Source organism: Nicotiana tabacum, chromosome 12 (assembly GCF_000715075.1).
Source record: "Nicotiana tabacum cultivar K326 chromosome 12, ASM71507v2, whole genome shotgun sequence".
In the NCBI taxonomy this organism is placed as follows: Eukaryota; Viridiplantae; Streptophyta; class Magnoliopsida; order Solanales; family Solanaceae; genus Nicotiana; species Nicotiana tabacum.
In genome coordinates this window covers 12033297-12056749 of record NC_134091.1, presented here as the reverse complement: position 1 = coordinate 12056749, position 23453 = coordinate 12033297, and the positions used below count along the sequence as shown (strand labels likewise).

The 23453-nt window shown below is 38.5% G+C and overlaps 1 non-coding gene and 1 pseudogene across 1 annotated transcript; one reads left to right on the top strand and one right to left on the bottom strand.

Moving 5' to 3' along the window:
• The first annotated feature begins 10101 nt into the window (after positions 1-10101).
• LOC107809153 (DExH-box ATP-dependent RNA helicase DExH12-like) lies at positions 10102-17627 on the top strand (annotated as a pseudogene).
• A 5379-nt stretch (positions 17628-23006) lies between these two features.
• Positions 23007-23078, bottom strand: TRNAE-UUC (transfer RNA glutamic acid (anticodon UUC)). Its single transcript has one exon. It is a non-coding gene; the product is annotated as a tRNA-Glu (tRNA).
• Between the last annotated feature and the right edge of the window lie 375 nt (positions 23079-23453).

The following is a 23453-nucleotide window of genomic DNA, read 5'->3' as shown; positions in this document are numbered from 1 at the left end:
TTTAATATATAATATTCGCACTTGTATTCATTATTTTTGGGTTTGTAATAATTTGTGAACAAAAACATATGGGGAAATTAGTAAAAGAGGGGTAGGGTACTCTAATTCCTACGTAAATGGGTAGAAATCATGCCTATAGGATCTATGTGATTTATTCGCTATTTGCTTTATATGTTTTAACTTCATGAGTAGAAAGCCTGGCTATAGGAGTCACACGCACACACATCACTTAACTTGCCAACGCACGCTATTTCAAGTATCTGTTGTACCAATCTCCACTATTGTGTTTTCTTAGATAACATGACTATAGGGCGTAGCAATGCAATATTCTACTTACCTAGGTGCCATGCCTATAGGACTTCGAATGATTAATCTATCAGTTGCCTCTATTATCATTGTACTGCTCATGCCTATAGGTTTAATAATCAATTAGATGACCATATCGTTTGTATTGCTCATCTAGATAGCATGCCTATAGGGATAAAACTATATAAAATTAATGTCAATCGCCAACTATTAGATATCATGCTTCTAGGACACTGTCACCTGCCTAACGAACTTGTCTATAAAATCAGTGTTGGTAATTCATGGTTCTGGAGTCGTTTCACTGCCTTTTGCGAACAATCTAGAAATCATGCCTATAGGTTTTTGTAATCTGCAAATCTGTTGTCTGTATATTGCTAAAATCAGAATCACTTAGAAATCATGTTTATAGGACTTATAATGAATTAGTCTGTACGTTGGCCTAAAATGCAGCATTGCCTATTTGATATTGGAATCATATAGAGATCATGCCTATAGGACCAAAGGATTCCGAGTCTCAAGTTTGAAACGTTCTATTGCTTAATCTGAAAATAAGTCTGTGTGCTTCTTTGTTTATGTGTGGAGGCTAACATGAGCCACTCTTTGCTATTGTGTGCAGTCCTTTTTATTTTTTGAATGTCGATTAGTTTTATCATTTTTGAGCAGCCTAAGTAAGTCTAGAACCACCCAAATAGAGGTCCAAAGCCTCCTGGACCATAGGCAGCGGGCGGGTAGTGCACGCATAGGATGCGACTTAGAACTGAATTAGAATGCCTTTAAGTAATAACTTCAACATAGTAATTGGGTAGCAGGAGATGATAGTTTGTGCCCGCTAAATAATATGAGCAATCCCCTATCTTAAGGGAGTTTGCGAAGTATTATTTATGTTGCACGGGGTGATCCTTTAGGCTAAAGAACTTAGGACCCCCCTCTCTTTTTTCCTTTACATACTTGTTACCTACATTTAGTCGTTTAGCATAGACCAATGTAGTGGTATCCTTATAATCATTAAAGATTAGTACCAATTCCCTTTGTGTTATAATAAAATTCTTCGACTTTTATATTTCTTTGTTTATTTGATCACCTAGCCTAATCCACATAGTTTTAAGTTCAATCGGGACCCACAGTTGTGGACCTAGAAGAGTGCCTAACACCTTCTCTTTGAGGTAATTTGAGCCTTTATCCGATCTTTGGTGACGTTGACTAGTCAAACATAGTTATTTGCATAATAGGTGCCCTAACATACCTTAAACCCATTAGGTGGCGACTCTTCTCTTTTAATACCCATTTAAAAAGAGTTGTCACACGTCGAAGCCCGATTTCGCGAGAAAAAGGGACGCGACACAAGGTTCCTTTCGGTATGAAATCCTGAACCCGAGATCGCTTTTCCCTTGTGATCGACACCTTAGTGCTATTTAATACTGGCACTTGGGGAACATCGATCCCTCCGACAATCATGTGAATAACGTGTTGTGGTTCTTCTTGCTTGTTTTGTGTGATGAACCAAAATATCATCTTTAAATTTAATAAGTAATTCTGTGTTCTAAGACCTTGAAAAGCACCATTTATCATTCCTCAACTTGCGTGCACAGTCCATACTATTTTTCAAAAAGTTTTTATGTGAAAAATGGATTAAAATGTGAAATAGAGCTTTAAAAAACTCAACTGAGTTGACTTTAGTTAATATTTTAAGCAAACGGATCCGGATCACTATTTTGACAATTTTGGGAGGTTCGTCTCGTGATTTGGGACTTGGGCGTATGCTAAGAATCGAATTCCGAGGTCACTAGCTCGAGATATGGAATTTTGATGAAAAATTAAAAGCTTGAAAGCTTAATGATTTTTAAGAAATTACTGATGTTGGATTTATTGACCTCGGGTCCGTATTTTGGTTCTGTTGCCTGGTGTAGGTCCAGTATAATATTTATGACTTGTCTGCCAAATTTGGTGAGAATCGGAGTTGATTTGATGTGATTCGGACATCCGGTTATAAAAATATAAGTTTTGAAGTTTTCTTGGAAATTTCCTTTGATTTGGTGTCCGATTCATAGTTCTTGGTGTTATTTTGGCGATTTGATCATGCGAGTAAGTTCGTATGATATTTTAGGACTTGGGTGCATGTTTGGTTTGGAGCCTCGAGGGCTCTGGTTGGTTTCGGGTGATTAACGGATCATTTTTGGACTTGGAAAAAACTGCAGAAATCTGCTTCTGGTATCCTTCTTAGCGTTCGCGAGAGGGGGCTCGCGTTCGCAAAGAAGAAACTAGAGGCAGATGAAAATTACCCTTCGCGTTCGCGAAGAGGGGGACCGCATTCGCGAAGGCTTGAGGTGCGAAGCTTCGTGTTTGCGATCGAAGCCTCGCGTTCGCGAAGGGAAAGAGGCTGGCTAGGAAAATTAGCCTTTGCGTTCGCGAAGGGCATCTCGCATTCGCGAAGGGCATCTCGCGTTCGAGAAGACCAAGCCAGGCAAGCATCGCGTTCGCGAGGTAGCCCTCGCGTTCGCGAAGAGTAAAATTGGACAACACAAATTTGTGCTTCGCAAACGCGAGGCACTGATCGCGTTCGCGAAGGGTAAAAATCCCAGAAACAGAACTTAAGTTCTGGAAATGGGGTTTCGACCCATTTTTAACTCTTTTCCATTTTTGAGCTCGGGTAAGGCGATTTTTGGGCGATTTTTACGGAAAAATATTGGGGTAAGTGTTCCTTATCCTATATTGATTATATTTCATGATTTCATACTCATTTATATCATGAATTCGTGAATTTATGGAAGAAAAATCGGATTTTTATAAAATCTTCCAAAAACAAAAATTTAAGATTTGAGGGTCCATTTGACATCGGAATTGGATAATTTTTGTATGGTTGGACTCGTCTCGGAATGGGTGTTCGAATTTCATAAGTTTTTTCGGGATTTGAGATGTGGGTCCCACTGCAGAATATTTTAATAAATTTCGGATTTTTATCCGAAAAATTTATAAATTCATATGGAATTAATTCCTATAATTTGTATTGAGTATATTGAATTGTTTGTGAATAGATTAGAAGCTTTCGGAGTCAAATTTAGAAGGAAAAGCTGTGGTTGAATAATTGATTGGAATTTGCAAAGCGAGGTAAGTGTCGTGGTTAACCTTGACTTGAGGGAATATAACCCTTAAATTATTTGTTATGTGAAAAGCATGTGAACGACGTATAGACGAGGTGACAAGTGTCTATACGTCGTGAAATTAATTGTTTGCCTGCTTACTTGAAAAATCATAAATTATTTTAAATCATAAATTAATTATTATAATAATTATTTCTCTCCTATTCTTTGTCAAATATTAATTCTTGAATTCCTGCATTAATTGTTACATGCTATTTGAATTATGTGTTTTAATTGTTATTTGACATTTAGCATATTAAATATTAAACTGCCTATTTTCTCCCTGATTTTCATAATAATTTGCTATTTGTCAGTGTTTGTTTCATAATTAAATCATAATTATTGTATGCTTGTTGTCTTATAATTTTATATTAATTATTACATTTATTGGGAAAATTTCTTCTATAAGAATTGATTAAAAAGTCCATATTGGAGGATCGGGTTGCACGCGCAACAGACTTATTAAAAAGTCCATATTGGAGGATCGGGTTGCACGCCGCAACAGACTTATTAAAAGTCAATATTGGGGGATCGGATTGCACGCCGTAATAGGCTTATTAAAAGTCAATATTGGGGGATCGGATTGCACGCCGCAATAGACTTATTAAAAGTGAATATTGGGGGATCGGATTACATGCCGCAACAGACTTATTAAAAAGTCTATATATACTTGATTGAAATAAATATATGACAGACTTGATTAAAGGAATATATTGGGAGAGCGGGTTACACGCTGCAATAAAATTGAATGTGAATATATTGTGAAAGCGGGTTGCACGCTGCAACAGATTTGATGAAAATGATAATTGGTTATGACTGCTGAATTGGCTTCAATTATTATAAATGAGTTACCTGATTTATTTCTATTATTTGTTGTTGTTACTAATATTGTGTACAGGTTAATGTAAGTGACCCGCCTTAGCCTCGTCACTACTTCGTCGAGGTTAGGCTCAACACTTACCAGTACATGGGGTCGGTTGTACTGATACTACACTCTGCACTTCTTGTGCAGATTTCGGAGTTGGTCCTAGCGGCGTACCATAGACTTGCTCGGATTTCAGCTACCAGAGGAGACTTGAGGTATAACTGCATGGCGTCCGCAGTTCTAAAGTCCCCGTCTATTTTACTTTAGTTGTGTGTTTATTTCCAGATAGCTTTATTTTATTTAGACCTTTATTTATATTTATTCTAGAAGCTCGTGCACCTGTGACACCAATTCTGGGATGGTATTTAGACACCGTTATTTTTATGGGTTATTTCACTATATTTCAAACTTTGCTTCCGCATTTGTTTCTTTGATTATTAATAATTTAAAGATTGTTTAAAAATTGGTTAATATTATTCTAACGTTGGCTTGCCTAGCAAGTGAAATATTAGGCGCCATCACGGTCCGAAAGTGGGAATTTCGGGTTGTGACATTTTATCTATTGAACTCTCTGTTTTTGAAATGATTCTTGGCCCGATCACTTAGAAACTCCCAAAGGTGCCCTTCATTGAATAACCGGGCTACTTCTTCTCTCAATTGTTTGCAATCTTCCGTTCTGTGGTCATGGGTGCCATGATACTTGCATACTTGATTGGGATTCCTCTGGGATGGTTCGGTCTGCAGAGGTCGGGGCCATTTAGTATCCTTGATGCATCCGATAGACGATACGATGGCGGATGCATCAACATTGAAGTTATATTCTGATAATCGCAGTGCTTCCTTAGATCCGGTATGCCTGTCGAAACCATTCTTGCTCATGAGCCCTCGAGAGCTTTGGTCTCGATCATTTTTCCTTACACCTTATACGGATTTGTGCCCTAGTCCGTTGCCCATACGATCTCTATTATATGGCTGGTATCGATCCCTGTTCGACCTTGGTTCTCGATCAATGTCCCTTTTGGATAAATGGATCCGGAAGGAGCCCCCAGCTGGTCATCTTCGACTCTAATCTTCGATTGATATCGATTATGTACATCGGCCCAGGTAACAGCCGAGTACTCAATCAAGTTCTGCTTCAACTGTTGTGAAGCCACTAAGCTTCGTTCATTTAGTCCTTGAGTGAAAGCTTGAACGGCCCAATCATCAGTGACCGGTGGTAGATTCATTCGTTCCATTTGGAACCGAGACATAAACTCTCTGAGCATCTCGCTATCCTTTTTGCTTTACCTTGAAAAGGTACGACTTCCTAGTATCGACCTTTATAGCTCCGACGTGTGCTTTTACAAAAGAATCTGCAAGCATGGTAAAAGAATCGATAGAGTTAGGTTGTAAATTATGGTACCATATCATTGCTCCCTTTGACAGGGTTTTCCCGAATTTCTTTAGTAGCACGGATTCGATTTCGTCTTCCTCTAGATCTTTCCCTTTAATCGCACACGTGTAATAGGTGACATGCTCGTTGGGGTCGGTCGTTCCATTATACTTAGGAATCTCGGGTATGCGAAACTTCCTGGGGATCGGTTTGGGAGCCGCGCTCGGGGGGAAGGGCTTTTGTACGAACTTTTTGGAATCCAAACCCTTCAATATTGGTGGTGGCCTCGGGATCTGATCTACCCTAGAGTTATAAATTTCCACCTTCTTGTAGTTTGGTTCGATCTTCTTTTCTCCTGACTCTATCCGCTTTGTCAGTTCCTCAAGCATTTTTATAATTTCGGGGTTAGTCCCCGATTCTTGTTCATTTGACCTTACCACGGCTGGCCCCATTCTGTGGGTGACTTCTTAGGGTGGACCGGGCTCAGCCCTGCTCGATGCATGGGTTTGGCTCTGCAACGGAGCTATAGCCACCTGTTGAGCTTGCATCATTTCGAAGATCATTCGTAGGCTGATCCCTTCGGGTTCCACCATGGACGCTGTTTTCGGGACCAGTATGTTGGTTTGCGTCGATGGCCACATGTGAATTAACGTCAATCGGATCCACGACCCGAGTCTCAACGGGTCAGTGGGTGGCCTTACATCACCGGGCGTCACGTTGTTATTCTCACCTTGATGGCCGGATCCGTAGTCGATATGCAGGGGCAGTAATTGAGAGTTCGTCATCTTTAGCCTGAAATCAAAGACACTTCAAAGAGCAAGTGTAAAATTGTGTGTTTTATAGAGATTTGTATCAAATAACCACTATTATCCTTAGTCCCACGGTGGGCGCCAAACTGTTTACCCGAAAAATGGATAACAATTGAATTTATACGCGGCTCTAAGGATACGTGATATAACTTGGTACAAATTGAGAATATATATATTAGTATTGAAATTAACTGTAAAAGAAATAAATGCAAACCAAATGAATCAATTGGCCTTGGCCCTCAAGTTCGATCATCCTCGAACCAAGTGAAGATTCCGTTAGTATATGAACATAGTAACAAAATAATGAAGCTAAAAGAAGGCATTGTATTGCTTTGTATTGCATGAATGTCATGCCCCTCTACAAATGATTAGACCCCTTTATATAGTAGGGAAGTTATACTCTTAATATAATTCTAAATACAATAAGGAGTCTCATGATAGGTTAATTAATTGGTCTCTCCTTGATATGCGTCGGGATTTCCACCGAGATTCTCCCCTAATTGCGGATATTCCGGCTTTTCTGTTTTTTGGCTCGATAAGCTTTTCTCGGTCCCGCTCGATCTCTATTTTTCCCGGTCTCGATCTTGTCTGATCTCGATCTTGACCGGTCTCTATTTTGCTCGATCTCGATTTTGGCCGATCTTGATCTTGATCGGTCTCTATTTTGCTTGATCTCGATCTTGGCCGATCTTGATCTTGATCGGTCTCTGGGTCATGAGCTCGGCAACCTAACTTCGCATCATGGCTCGATATTACACGAGGTTGAACCTTGGTCTATCATGCTCCAGTCTCGATTAGTGATACGAAGGGCAAGCTCGGTTTTGACCGTATACACAAAGAAAGAGGGGTTGGCAATTCAGTTGCAAAGAAGCCCATTACTTTCAGGGGCGGAGCTAGAGTGTCGGCTACGGGTTCAGCGAAACTAAGTAGCTTTGGTTCAAACCCTATATTTATCTTTAAAAATTCATTAAATATTTAAAAACTATTAATTTAGAACTCAATAAACTAAAAGGTTTAGAATCCTGAATTCATAGCCTATGATTTGCTTTGATAAAATCTCCATAAAAGACTTAGGAGATAAGTAATATTTTCTTTTTTCTATTTTGGTGGTCGATCAAGAGAGTTAAAAGTATACTCTCAGATCAATCGAATGTCTTGTTTATTTTAAGACATTTATAGGGGAGATGAATTAATTACGGACCTCATTATAAAATATTAAGTACGTTTATTCTAGTCTTTTAGAATTTAATCCAAAAAATTCTTCGCCTCAAAGTATTAACGTAGAGGAAGCCATCTGCAGCAGTCATTAGCATCTATAAGATTAAGGAAAAAACTGTTTTTTACACACAATTTATACTAACAAAAAAAAAATCCTATTCAAATTAAAAACGCAAAGTTACTTGTAATTTGATCGAGCAGAGTTCCGTCTACCCCTTAATTCGCTATAAATAGAAAGTTAAACAGAATTTAGAAAGAAGCTAGGCGTCATGATTAAAAAGCCAATTAAATAATTGCTAGAGTAAATTATTGTGATCTCCAAATCTTGAATGCTACGCTGGACAACTGCGCCCTTCCTTCCCTCGTTTGATGCTTCTCTTACATCTGAAACCATCGAGTTAGGTACATGGATTAACATGGAATTAATCTTTGAGAGAAAAATCATATTATTAATGAAAGAAACTACATTACCTGTGGAAAGATTTATCTTCCAACCATAGGAACCAGGGGTGTCAATGGTTCGGTTCGACCGGTTATTTTATAAAATTTATATCATACCGATTTTTCGGTTATTCTATTATGTATAACCAAAATTAGACTTTTCAAAACTGTCCCGATCATGTCGGTTTCTCTTCGTTATCGGTACGATTCGATTAATTTTCGAGTTTTTTTTAATGTCATGTAAAAGTCACTTGTAAAAGAAGAATGAAATAACATACGTACTTTTTTAGGACTTGTCAAAACTCTCTAGACATTTTAAAATATGAAAGATGGCCAAATTATAGATCCATCAACTGTTCTACAACAACGTAAAAGAAACTAAGCAAATACAAAAAAAATAAATATAAATCACACGAGTGGAAAGATATTAACGAAGCTGAGATTCAAGAATATATTAAATATTCAAAAAGATAAATCTGAATCATACGAAAGGAAACATATTCAATAAATTGTAGTTTGCTACTCATAATCGCTAAACTACCTTGTGTCTTGCTAGTGAATATGCTGGAATAATTTAATTTAATAGGAGTAGCATAGTAAGTTTGGGAATTAGGATTTCGAGTTTAATTACTTGTTAACTTGTAACTGTTTTCATAGTTCGAAAGCCTAAGAAAAAATAATGCTTTATTATTTTTAAACATAATATATAAATATATTTATTCGGTATGATTTAGTATTTTTTCGATTTATTTTCATAAAATAAAAAACCTACCCTAATTATCGGTACGGTTATAAATTTATATAAAAACCTACAGTTTTATTAAAAAAAAATTAAAAATCGGTTCGGTACGGTACGGTTTAATCAGTTTTTAAATATCAATTAACACCCCTAATATGAACGGTTTATTCAAACTCCAAAGCTAACATATATAGGTTGTACAAAGTATTCTTGTTCATGTACAGTCAAACCTCTATATAACATCATCATTTGTTCTGATATTTTTTGACTTTTATAGTGAATGACTGTTAGACACCTATAATAACATTTGACATTTAGATTTTTTTGGCTGTAATAAACAAAATTACCAAAAATCAATTTTTTTCTTTTTAATATTACATATTTAAAAAATTATTAAAATTTAAAATCTCAAAAAATATGTGTATTTAACTAATTAGATATTAAGAAAGCTAATATATAATTAATAAATTTATAACTAAACGTACAAAGATTTAAACTTTAAGGTGCACATTTTAAAGCTACTAGAAAAATAAATTCTTTCAAGATTGATAGAAAAACTTTGTAATTGTACAATGTTTCGTAGAATTTATTTTCTTACAACGCTTGAATTAGAGAAGACGTGTGTCCAAAATTCCAGCAAAAATGATACTATCTGATAGCTTTCCTTGGGAAGCAATTTAAGAGCTTAACAATTGAATATTCTATATAAATATGTTTTGATAATTTGTCTAATGGAAAATATATCATGGGCAGATCTTCAAATCTTACGTATTATGCAAGAAGATAACTTTGTTCAATGAAAAAGATTGTGCGCAGAATTTAGAATTAGTATTAATAATATTAGAGATCTACATGATTGTTATAGAGCGGTGATTTTACAAGGAGCGTTCTGTTATAAATATAGATGTTGTTATTGTTATAGGTAAAAAGTTGTTATAAAGAGGTGAAATATAACTTAAAAATTCAGTCCCGATGAAAAGTTATAGTAAATTGATGTTATATAAGTATATTATTATGGAGACTTTATATATATTTTTCAAAGTGATGAAAATAAATCCAAGATCATTTTTTCTTCAATCAAATAAATAATTTTTGTGTTGAGAGACTATGTGTTAAAAATCCTCCTTTTTTGTAGATAGTAGTAGTGACGTCATGCCAAGGGCCTTCTCCAAAAAGATATAAAGCCTCGTATTCTTAACATTCAACTCCCATGCAGAGGCGGTTCGATTTGAGTATCCTCTCTGCTTCGGTCTACATAGTACATTGCAATTTCGAGCTGCCCTAATTTATTTCCTACTTCGACAGACGATTTTGAGTTACTCTGATTTGGTACGTGCAAACTTTTTAGTTTATTTTTCTCTAACACATTGATTTAGCGATTTTTTCAGTTTATTCTATCTAAACCTAGGGTTGCTTTGTAGTTTTAATTTTTTTTTTTACAATACAATTCAAGCTTTTGCACACAATTTGTTGGCTCTTTGTTTGTTTATTTGAGAATTCTAAATAGGACTGTTCTTGTTGGCTTGTTGCTGTTGTTGTTGATTTTCAGGTCTTTGTTGATATCTGATTGATTGAAGATGTCAAACATTGGTGGTGGTGCAGAGGCACATGCACGTTTCAAACAGCATGACTATAGTGCCAATGCCAGTCTTGTTCTAGCAACTGATTCTCGCCCACGAGACACACATGAACCCTCCGGTGAACGTGAGTCTCTGTTTGGAAAAATAGACCCCAAATCGTTTGGGGATCGTGTCTCCAGGGGTAGACCTCCTGAGTTGGATGAGAATACTCAGAGGGCTAGGAAGAAGAAGGAACGGGAGCGACTTGGCTCTGAGCCCGCTAGGCCGAGCAAGAAGGGGAGATGGTTTCAGGAAGAAAGTGTCCTTACCTCGACAGAGGAAGGCATTTACCAGCCAAAAACCAAGGAAACTAGGGCTGCTTATGAGGCCATGCTCAGTATGATTCAGCAGCAATTAGGTGGACAGCCCCTGAAAATTGTGTGTGGGGCAGCTGATGAGATCTTGGCTGTGCTAAAGAATGATAACTTGAAGAACCCCGACAAGAAAAAAGAAATCGAGAATTTGTTGAATCCCATATCCATCCAGGTATTTGAGCAGTTGGTGTCAATTGGCAGACTCATCACTGACTATCAAGGTGATGGTGATGTTGCAGTGGCTGGTGCAGGCGATGTTGATGAAGCTCTTGATGGTGATGTTGGTGTAGCAGTTGAGTTTGAGGAGAATGAAGAAGAAGATGAAGAAAGTGACCTTGATGCGGTGCCAGAGGATGAAGAGGAGGATGACGATGTGCAAGCTAATGGGGCTAGCACTATGCAGATGGGCGGTGACATTGATGATGATGGGATGCAGGAACTTGAGGAAGGAATGGCCTTGAATGTTCAGGATATAGATGCTTATTGGCTTCAAAGAAAGATTTCTCAAGCTTATGAGCAGCAGATTGATGCACAACAGAGTCAAATACTTGCTGAGGAGCTTCTTAAAATCCTGGCTGAAGGTGATGACCATGAAGTGGAAACCAAGCTGCTGGTGCATCTGCAATTTGAGAAGTTCAGTCTCATAAAGTATCTTTTGCAAAACCGGCTGAAGGTAGCGTGGTGTACCCGTCTTGCAAGGGCTGAAGACCAAGAAAAGAGGAAGAAAATTGAAGAAGAAATGTTGGGTTTAGGGTCAGACCATGCTGCAATATTAGAACAGTTGCATGCTACTAGGGCAACTGCGAAAGAGAGGCAAAACAATTTGGAGAAAAGCATTAGGGAAGAAGCTAGTCGGCTTAAAGACGAGACTAGAGCAGATGGTGACTTGAAAAGGAAGGGACATGCTGATAGGGATCTTGATAATGGTTGGTTGATGGGTCATCGTCAGTTGCTCGATCTTAACAGCCTTGCCTTCCATCAGGGTGGTTTAGTCATGGAAAATGAAGAGTGTAAGCTTCCGGAGACATCTTGTAGGATTCATATGAAGGGTTATGAGGAAGTTCATGTGCCAAGATTGATGCCAAAGCCATTAGCTCCCGGCGAAGCGCTTGTGAAGATCTCTTCCCTTCCAGAGTGGGCACAGCCAGCTTTCAGTGGGATGGCCCAATTGAACAGGGTGCAGAGTAAAGTATATGAAACGGCCCTATTTTCTCCTGAAAATATTTTACTGTGTGCTCCCACAGGAGCTGGAAAGACTAATGTAGCTATGCTTGCTATACTTCAACAAATCGGATTGCACCGTAACGAAGATGGATCTTTCAACCATAACAATTATAAGATTGTCTATGTGGCGCCCATGAAAGCCCCAGTTGCTGAAGTAGTTGGCAATCTCTCCAGGCGTTTGGAACACTATGGTGTCAGTGTGAAAGAACTGAGTGGAGATCAAACACTAACTCGTCAGCAGATTGAAGAAACTCATATTATTGTGACAACCCCGGAGAAATGGGATATCATAACCAGAAAGTCAGGTGATCGCACCTATACACAGCTAGTTAAACTTCTTATCATTGATGAGATACATCTTTCTGCATGACAACAGAGGTCCCGTTTTGGAAAGTATAATTGCAAGAACTATCAGACAAATTGAGACCACGAAAGATCATATCCGACTGGTTGGATTATCAGCAACTCTATTAAATTATGAGGATGTGGCTGTGTTTTTGAGAGTTGATCTGAAGAAGGGCCTCTTCTATTTTGACAATAGTTACAGACCTGTCCCATTGGCTCAACAGTATATTGGAATCACTGGAATCACTGTTAAGAAGCCGTTGCAGAGATTCCAGCTGATGAATGATGTTTGCTATGAGAAGGTAAGGTAATCAGTGTGGCGGGAAAGCATCAAGTGCTTATTTTTGTACACTCCAGGAAGGAAACCACTAAAACAGCTCGCGCAATACGAGATTCTGCAATTGCTAATGACGCACCTAGTAAGTTTTTGAAGGAGAATAGTTTAGCTCGGGAAATTCTTCAGTCTCAAACAGAGCTTGTCAAGAGCAATGATCTCAAAAATCTTTTACCTTATGGTTTCGCAATTCATCATGCTGGGTTGGTTAGGAACGATCGTCAACTTGTGGAGGATCTTTTTGCTGATGGCCATGTGCAAGTGTTGGTTTCAACAGCAACCATAGCCTGGGGTGTCAATTTACCTGCACATACTGTCATCATAAAAGGCACCCAGATATACAATCCTGAAAAAGGAGCCTGGACTGAACTAAGTCCCCTTGATGTTATGCAGATGCTTGGCCGTGCTGGAAGGCCTCAGTATGACACTTATGGTGAAGGAATCATCATAACTGGACACAGTGAGCTGAGATATTATCTTTCTTTAATGAATCTGCAGCTTCCTATTGAAAGTCAATTTATATCGAAGTTGGCTGATCAGTTGAACGCCGAGATTGTCCTTGGGACGGTGCAGAATGCCAGAGAGGCTTGCAAGTGGCTCCTCTATACTTACCTCTATGTTCGAATGATGCGAAACCCCACTCTTTATGGTCTCGCTGCTGATGCTCTCAAAAGTGACTATACTCTGGAGGAAAGGCGTGCAGACTTGGTAAGAATCTTATATTCCACTACCTGTTGTTGAAATTGTTTGCTCATACTATGCGTGTTTAAAATCTTGAGTTGTCACGAATGTTGAGGAACAGGTAATATCTGTGTGAGGGACAGCTGCACATGAACATGGCATATAGTGGTTTGCATTTTGTTGTCTGATAGAACTGCCTAGATCATTAAGCCCCAATGTCCTTGTTGGAGATATGATGTGAGCTAAAACCCATTGTGTGCATGTGCAGCATATTAATACAGAACTTCACTAAAGCAGATCGGAGGCTGAACGCTACTCTGACAGACCTCTTTAGACGTTATAGTAATAGTTCATAGTACTAACAGTTAATGGATCTGCAAATTTTCTGTCATTGTGTTGTTGTCTGTTTTATTGTGTGGTTTTTCTTTTTCCAGATAAATATGTGTAGCTTTAAAATTGAATTTTTTTTCATTGTTGGGCCATGGAGTATCAAAGAGTTTCCAGTGTCTTGAAAGGATACTTGTTTTGCAGGTTCATTCTGCAGCTACATTACTGGACCAAAACAACCTGGTTAAGTATGACAGAAAAAGTGGATATTTCCAGGTGACTGACTTGGATCGTATTGCTAGCTATTACTATATAACTCATGGGACGATTTCCACATTCAATGAGCACTTGAAACCGACAATGGGTGATATTGAGCTGTGTAGGCTCTTCTCTCTCAGTGAGGAGTTTGAATATGTAACAGTAAGGCAAGACGAGAAGATGGAATTGGCAAAGCTTTTGGATCGTGTTCCCATTCCGGTCAAAGAGAGTCTTGAGGAGCCCAGTGCCAAGATCAATGTTCTACTGCAGGCATATATTTCACAGCTGAAGCTTGAAGGGTTGTCTTTGTCATCGGACATGGTTTATGTAACTCAGGTTTGTTTGGCACATACGTGAACATTTTTTGGTTGCTTCTTTGTTTCTTTGGTGCAGACTACGGTAGTCCATCTTTTTTTAATTTTGTGATTTTCTTTGCAGAGTGCTGCACGTCTGATGTGAGCCCTTTTTGAGATAGTTCTGAAAAGAGGATGGGCTGTATTAGCTGAGGCGGCTTTGAAATGGTGCAAGATGATAAGTAAGAGGATGTGGAGTGTGCAGACACCACTTCGCCAATTCAACGGCATCCCAAATGAAATCTTGATGAAATTGGAGAAGAAAGATTTGGCTTGGGAGCGGTATTATGATCTTTCATCACAAGAGTTGGGGGAACTTCGTTTTCCAAAGATGGGAAGAACACTTCACAAGTTCATTCATCAGTTTCCAAAGCTCAACCTTGCAGCACATGTTCAGCCAATTACCCGCTCGGTTCTGAGGGTAGAATTGACTATCACACCAGATTTCCAGTGGGAGGACAAGGTCCATGGTTATGTGGAACCTTTCTGGATTATTGTGGAAAATAATGATGGGGACTATATTCTTCATCATGAATACTTCATGCTGAAGAAGCAGTACATTGATGAGGACCATACTTTGAACTTCACAGTCCCAATTTATGAACCACTGCCTTCTCAATACTTCATCCATGTTGTGTCTGATAGATGGCTAGGGTCCCAAACTGTTTTACCAGTTTCTTTCCGGCACCTAATTTTACCAGAGAAGTATCCTCCTCCCACGGAGTTACTATACTTGCAACCTCTGCCAGTTACTGCATTGAGGAATTCAGCCTATGAAGCACTTTATCAAGATTTTAAGCATTTCAATCCTGTTCAGACTCAGGTTTTTACAGTCTTGTACAACTCAGATGACAACGTCTTGGTCGCAGCTCCAACTGGTAGAGGGAAGACCACTTGTGCTGAATTTGCCATATTGAGGAATCATCAGAAAGGATCTGGTAGTATCTTACGTGCAGTGTATATAGCTCCCCTTGAGGCCCTTGCTAAGGAGCGTTACAGTGATTGGAAGAAGAAATTTGGAGATTCTCTTGGAATGAGAGTGGTCGAATTAACTGGGGAAACAACAACTGATTTGAAACTGTCAGAGAAGGGTCAGTTAATTATAAACACGCCTGAGAAATGGGATGCTTTATCTCGTCGCTGGAAACAGCGAAAGTATGTTTAGCAAGTAAGTCTTTTTATCGTCGATGAACTGCACCTGATTGGTGGCCAAGGTGGTCCTGTGTTGGAGGTGATTGTCTCTCGGATGCGATACATCTCAAGCCAGGTTGAGAACAAGATTGAGTTGTTGCTTTGTTGACTTCTCTAGCTAATGCCAAGGATTTGGAGGAATGGCTTGGGGCTACGACTCATGGTCTTTTCAACTTTCCTCCGGGTGTAAGGCCCGTGCCGCTGGAAATACATATTCAGGGTGTTGATATTGCAAACTTTGAGGCTAGGATGCAAGCCATGACAAAACCCACGTACACAGCAATAGTACAGCATGCAAGGATGGGAAAACCAGCAATAGTGTATGTCCCCACGAGGAAGCATGCACGCCTCATTGCAGTGGATCTGATGACTTACTCAGACATGGACAGTAAGACACACCCGTGTTTTTGCTGCAGTCCGAAATGGAGCTAGAGCCTTTTGTGGAGAGGATCAGCGAGCCCATGCTAAAAGAGACACTTAAGTATGGTGTTGGCTACTTGCACGAAGGCTTGTCCAGCACAGATCAGGATATAGTGAAGACATTGTTTGAAACTGGATGGATTCAAGTATGTGTAATGAGCAGCACAATGTGTTGGGGAGTGCCCCTCTCTGCCCATCTGGTGGTGGTTATGGGAACTCAGTACTATGATGGTAGGGAAAATGCGCACAGTGATTATCCAGTGAGTGATTTGTTGCAGATGATAGGTCATGCCAGTCGACCTCTCGTAGATAGCTCGGGGAAGTGTGTCATCCTCTGCCATGCACCACGCAAGGACTACTACAAGAAGTTCTTATACGAAGCGTTCCCAGTGGAGAGCCATTTGCAACACTATCTCCACGGCAATTTCAATGCGGAGGTGGTTGTTGGTGTTATTCAGAACAAGCAGGATGCTGTAGATTACCTTACATGGACATATATGTACAGAAGGCTAACTCAGAATCCAAACTACTATAATCTGCAGGGTATTAGTCACAGGCATCTTTCGGATCACCTCTCGGAGCTGGTGGAGAATACTCTCGGTGACTTGGAGTCGAGTAAATGTGTTACTGTGGAAGATGACTTTTCGCTTTCGCCCCTGAATCTTGGCATGATCGCATCATATTATTACATCAGTTACACTACGATAGAACGTTTTAGCTCTTCTTTGACCTCCAAAACGAAGTTGAAGGGCTTGCTTGAAATTTTGGCTTCAGCATCGGAGTATGAACAGCTGCCAATAAGACCTGGCGACGAGGAGTTGATAAGAAGATTAATTAATCATCAGCGCTTCTCTTTTGACAATCCCAAATACGTAGACCCTCATGTCAAGGCTAATGCTCTGTTGCAAGCTCACTTCTCCAGGCAAATGGTGCGTGGGAATCTAGCTTCTGACTAGCAAGAGGTACTTCTTTCTGCTAGTAGGCTGCTCCAAGCAATGGTTGATGTAATATCCAGTAACGGATGGCTGAATCTGGCACTTCTAGCAATGGAAGTGAGCCAGATGTTCACTCAGGGAATGTGGGAGCATGACTCTATGCTTCTCCAACTTCCACACTTCACAAAGGAATTGGCTAAGAAATGCCAAGAAAATCCGGGGAAGATAGAGACAATGTTTGATTTAGTGGAGATGGAAGATAACGAGAGGCATGAGCTCTTGCATATGTCAGAGCCACAGCTTATGGATATTGCCCGTTTCTGTAACCGGTTTCCAAATGTTGATTTGACATATGATGTGTTGGAAGGTGGGAATGTGAGAGCAGGAGATGATGTGAGTTTACAGGTGACTCTTGATCGAGATCTTGAGGATAGAACAGAGGTTGGACCTGTGTTTGCACCTAGATATCCTAAAGCCAAGGAAGAAGGATGGTGGCTTGTTGTTGGAGATACGAAGAGCAACCAATTATTAGCTATTAAGAGGGTTAGTCTGCAAAGGAAGTCAAGGATCAAGCTTGATTTTGCTGCCCCTACGGAAGCTGGAACAAGGACGTACACACTCTATTTCATGTGTGATTCTTATCTAGGTTGTGATCAGGAATATACATTCGCACTTGATGTAAAAGAGGGAATGGTTGAAGATGACAGTTGAAGGGAGTGGTTAAGTTCTATGCTTTATCCTACTTCTAATTCCCTCGTGGAGGACTTGTTTCATGAACTATTGTTTTTTTTCACGGTAATATGCATTTTATTTGTAGCTAAGTATTGTAATCTAAATGCTGCTGGTTCAAGGAGGGGGGTATTTGGGATTTTTGTGATCACTTGCTTTTGTATCCTATTAAATCAGAAACAAAGCGAGCCAAAAGCCCCCACTAGGAGTGTGCTCGGATGGATGATATTTCTCCACATTAACCAAATAGCTCGATCGAGCTCAAGTCTTGAAAATAGAAAAGGTCCTGCCTCCTGGTAAGAGATACTTTCCTTTATTATGTCCTACACAACACAACATGAATTTGAGTTAGTCAGATCAATCAATTCAAATACTCAATGCATAAAAAGGAATCTTGAATCAACTTCAAACCCGTCACATAGATACGACAATCATCTAACGAATACAACAATCATTGATCAATCAGTCAAAAATGGAGTAGCTACCTTAATTTGAAAGGAAGGTAATTAGAGAGTGGTCTAAATTGACCATTTCTTCAGTCTTCTTCCAGCGTCTGCAGCTCTGGTTCTGTAAATTTTACTGATGGCCGAGAAAAATATCACAAAATTTGCAGTCCAAAATGGAGCTGATCTGTCTGGAGCAATTAAGAGTTACATACCATTCTTACATGTGAGAAGACTATCAGATAAGGCCACTTTGCCTAAACGAATGTTCTTTCATTCTGTAGGTTATGATCTTTTCAGGTAAATTTGCAACAATGTATTAGTAATTTTTTGACTAGTATTGCTGACCTATCTATGAGATCCTGGTTATATGTGTGCGCGCGCGCATGTTCTGACAAATTAAGAGGTCAAATTTAGGATCTAGGATTTGAATATTATGAGTTGAGTTCAAAATTCTACTACAATCATTTGATTTATTGGTTTAGGAATCTATTATTTTACTAATTTAGCGGATTTCTAATGCATATACACTGGTTTGAGCTAAAGCTATTGGGTTCAGATAACCCATATCTTCTTTAGTACATCCACCCTTGTTCAGGATGAATATGCTTTTAGCATACACACACACACACACATATTATATGTATATATAAATATTCTAACTTCTGCTTGGTACTGTCAGAGGCAGGAGCCTTTGCTAAACCCCTAAGATGGACTTTTGCAAGAAGAATATTTCTTATATTAAGTTTGAAAATGCTGCTAAAAAGTGTTATCAGGCCTGTGATAGTTGCACTTCCTGATAGAATTTGCCATCTCTCAAGCTATAGCACATTGTATGATAACCGTCGAGCAACAAAAAATAAAAAATTGGGGTGGAGTGGTTGATTTAGACAAGAATCCTGTTTTCGTGATGCTATTCAACCAGTCTAATGTTGATTTTGAGATAAAAGTTGGCGATTACATAGCACAGCTAGTCATTGAGTTCCATGCCATACCAGAGGTTGTTGAGGTTTATCAATAATAAAAGTTGTGGTATTTGAATTGATAAATCCAAGTCCTTGATTTGCTGAAGAAGCTGTGTGTTTATGTATGTTATGCAACTGTTATTGTTTAGCTCTCATGCTCTCCTTCGGTTCAACTGAACTCATTGCTTTCACCTCGAACTATGTATACATGTTCAAAAAAATCAAAATGTATATACATATAAAAGGATTGAGCTCATTTTCTTATCCCCTGGCTCTACATTTTGGTATCTGTTCATGTTGGTGAATGTTGTAACAGTTGTCGTTGTAAACTCCTTTATGCTTCGGCCCAATGTGCTTGTGCCTTCTAATGGTTTCTTAACTCTGGCAATGAAAACTATGGCCTGAATGGTGTTCGACATGTTGGACAAATTGGTCTTTTCGCCAACCAAGGATCAAGACATTGAGCATGAAATACATGGTTACAAGCTGGAAAACTTCTGCACAATTCTGCTTCACAAAGACTACCCAAGCAAATGGCACACATCGAATTTGCTTGTCCTTTGAGATAGAAACAACTGATTTCTTGCAACTGTTCAACAGATAAGCCCAGCCACAAGAGTCTATTGCAGAAATCTCATCGTTGGAATCTCCCTGTTGATCAATTAGATCAAGAACAAGGTAAGAAATTACCAAGTACACGATGATGAACGCGAAAATGGCAATCAAAGAAAGAGGGGATGGGAGTTCAGCTGCAGAGAAACCCATTGCTTAGATAAGATTTTCAGAAAAGTTAACATAGCATAGAGCTCCATGCTCTTATAAAAATAATAAATAAATAAAATCATTGAGCTCCATGTCATACCGGCGGTTGTTGAGATTTATCAATGATAATAATGATTAGCATTTGAATTGGCAGATCCAAGTCCAAGATATAGCTCAAAGCTTTGTGTCTATGTCTGTATGCGGCTTATGTGGATTCAACTGGAACTTATTGCTTTCAACTCGAACTATGCATATTGCGATTTTTTTTTAAAAATGTATATATATAATAAGACCATTTATTTTTGAACCACTATACATCCCGATTTGAGTCATTTCATGTTGTTGAATGTTGTATACATGCCCTTATACCGTCGTCCCAAACCTCCCCTTATAATGTATTTGTGCCCTTTAATCCCAACAACCATCCATTCATCCATTGATGTCTCATTGAGATGAATAGCAGAAGTGGAATAATTGAAATCATTCTCTTCGAATTAATTGGAGTAGTTGAAAATAATTGTGTACTCTTTATTTACATCATGAAACAGGGCATTCCAGAAATGATAAAAGTCTAAAATTCAGCCTAATATTCAGGAATTCATCTTCTGAATAGGCATGCTACACGTAACAGTATATGAATGTTTTTTACAAAAAAAATTTCTCACATTAGGCGGGTCGGGGAAAGGGAAGACTCTCACCGATCAGGGGCGGAGCAGAGTGTCGGAAACGGGTTTGGCCAAACTCAGTAGCTTTGGTTCGAACCCCTATTTTTGTCTTAAAAATTCATTGAATATGTACAAATTATTAATTTACAAACCAGTAACTTAAAAAAATTAGAATCCCGAACCCAAAAGCTTGAAATTCTGGTTCCGCCTCTGCCACTGATACCACTAAAATGTAAGCCTTGGAGTTACTGTAAGAATGAAAACTGTGGCCTAAATGGCATTCTACAGGTTGGACAAGTTGGTTTTTTTGCTAACCAAGGATTACAAGCTGGAAAACTTCTGCACAATTCTGCATCACAAAGAATATCTAAACAAATGGCACACGTCGAATTTGCTTGTCCTTTGATGTAAAAACAACTTATCTCTTTCAACTCTTCAACAGATAACCCCGAGGCACAAACATCCATTCGTGAAATCTCATCGTTGGAATCACCCTGTTGTTGATCAATTAGATCAAGAACGAGGTAACAAATTACTATGTACACAATGATAATCGCGAAAATGGCAATCAAAGAAAGAGGGGGTGGCAATTCAGCTGCAGAAAAGCCCCATAGTTCTGATAAAATCTTTAAAAAAATAAAATAAAAAAATATTAAAGGAGGGGGGGAGGGGGGGGGGGAGTAGCAAAAGAGTTGAACCAGGAATTCCATATGGACATGTTGTATAATATCTCTTGTTTAGATCAATTATATTTGACGTTAAAATATTAAAATAGAGAAAAAGAAAGAAGTTTCTGCTTTTCTTTTGATTGTTCTTGAAAATTAGATTGGACTTTCTTAATTTCCTCTCACATACTTCTTCCTTCTAATGCACGAGATCTCTTTTACATTTCGTAATACAGAAAATTTGAGAGATAACTTGTGATGAATGACAAATAATATAATGACATTGAAAGGAAAGCTAACAACATATAATAAATCTTCATCAGAAAGATTGATGTCAGCCTTAGGAGATAAGTAATCTTTTCTTTTTCTATTTTGGTGGTGAAAAGCGTTAAAGTTTAGTACTCTTTGATCAATCGAATGTCTTGTTTATTTCAAGACTTATTTTTTTACCCTTTATAGGGGAGGAGTTAAGCACCTCATAATAAAATATTACGCCTGTTTATTATAATTTTTCAGAATTTAACCAAAAGTTCTCTTCACCTCAAAGTATCATACGCCATCATTGACATTAGGGGTGGCATGTGGGCCGGTACGGGCCCTAAACGGGCCAAGTGGGCCAGTCTCGTGGGCCGCGGTCCTGGTCCCGGACCGGTCCTTAAATAAACAGTCTTAGCGGTCCCGGGCTAAACGATTTTTTTGTAGGAACCGGCCCGGGATCGGGCCCACGAACTTATGGTCCCGGGCTAAACGGTTTAAGTGGGCCCGACAACTAAATATTGATTTTTAAAAAAAAATATTAAATAGAAATTAGAGACAAAAAGATGTTAAAAAAAATATCTAAGACAATGCCTTGTAAATTTATTATAGAATTGTGACCTAAATTTTTTAATTCAAATTTAAAGACAAAAATATTGTAAAGAGATATTCAAAGCAATGCCTTGTAATTTTAATATAGCATTAAAAAAATATGGCAATATCTTTCTTAGTCTTCCTCCCCCTATGGAATGAGCACAACAAGGTGCTAATACCACCATTGAGAAGAAAAAGAAACTAATCAAGATGTGTCAAAATACAAGTTACATAATACATACTAATTTTTGATCATACAAGTTACATGGTATCTCTTACAAACTTCATAAAATCCTTCAAGATCTGGAGGAATTTCCGTATCTTGTGGCGGAAAAGTAGCTTGGTCATCGCCGCTTCCATTATCGGGCGAAGCAACATCCTCAATATTTTTTGACTATTTTTTGGAATAAAGTAAGCAATAGTAGCAAGTACAGAAGAAAATTAGAGAGAGATTGTGATAGATTGATATTGATTTTGTAAGAAAATGAAAGAAGGAGGAGGCTATTTATAGTTGAAAATACGGAATAAGTGTAATTATAAGAAGTTTGAGGTTAAAACTAAGAAAATAGCCAACGACTATTTTTTAAAGCCCAACAGCTCTTTTTTTATATAGCCAAACGGCTAGTTATTTTTTTTTAAAATATCCGTTGGGCCCGCCAAGGGAGCGGTCCAAGCCCACCTCTAGCGGTCCTACCGGTCCCGGCCCACTTAGCCCGCGGGCCCAAGCCGACCCACTTGCTACCTTTAATTGACATCAACATGCATCGATTATATTTAATTAATATGATTATCACTAAATCATAGTTAATTAATATATATATTTATATTAATTTATTATAATAAATTAACATGATTTGGGGTAACATCCAGTGTCGGTAATGTGCATTCATAATTGAAATTGAAACTTTCTGCAGAATCAGTGGATCTTTTAATTCAACGAGAAGTTATCAACCAACCCAAACCAGTAAACGAACACATTTTTCACTTGCTTACAAAACCATTGGGTTTGAGAAAAACAGATAAATCTATTAAGAAAAATATTCCGTTACCGGGAATCGAACCCGGGTCTCCTGGGTGAAAGCCAGATATCCTAACCGCTGGACGATAACGGAAGTTGTTGTTAGAGATGACACCTTTTAGTATATATAGTTGGTTCTAGCTATTGTTTGATTTTGCGTAATTTATTCTATGAAATAGGAAAGGTCTAATTGTTCATAGGAATTCAAACTCATTCAAATTTTGACCTCTACACTTAAGCTATTACCTTAGGACCTTCAAGTCGAATAAAAGCCAAAACCAGGGCATATTTTACTCCTCAATATTAATTGATGTAAATTGATTTTCTTTTGGCTTTTTGTGCTAAATACATAAACCTGCTTCATGAATCGTAATCAATTGAGTATTGCCTCAATCTCATAGGTTTCATCTATATCAATTTCGTTTTACTTGGACCAAATTATCTCCTGTGCTTCAATATCAAACTTACT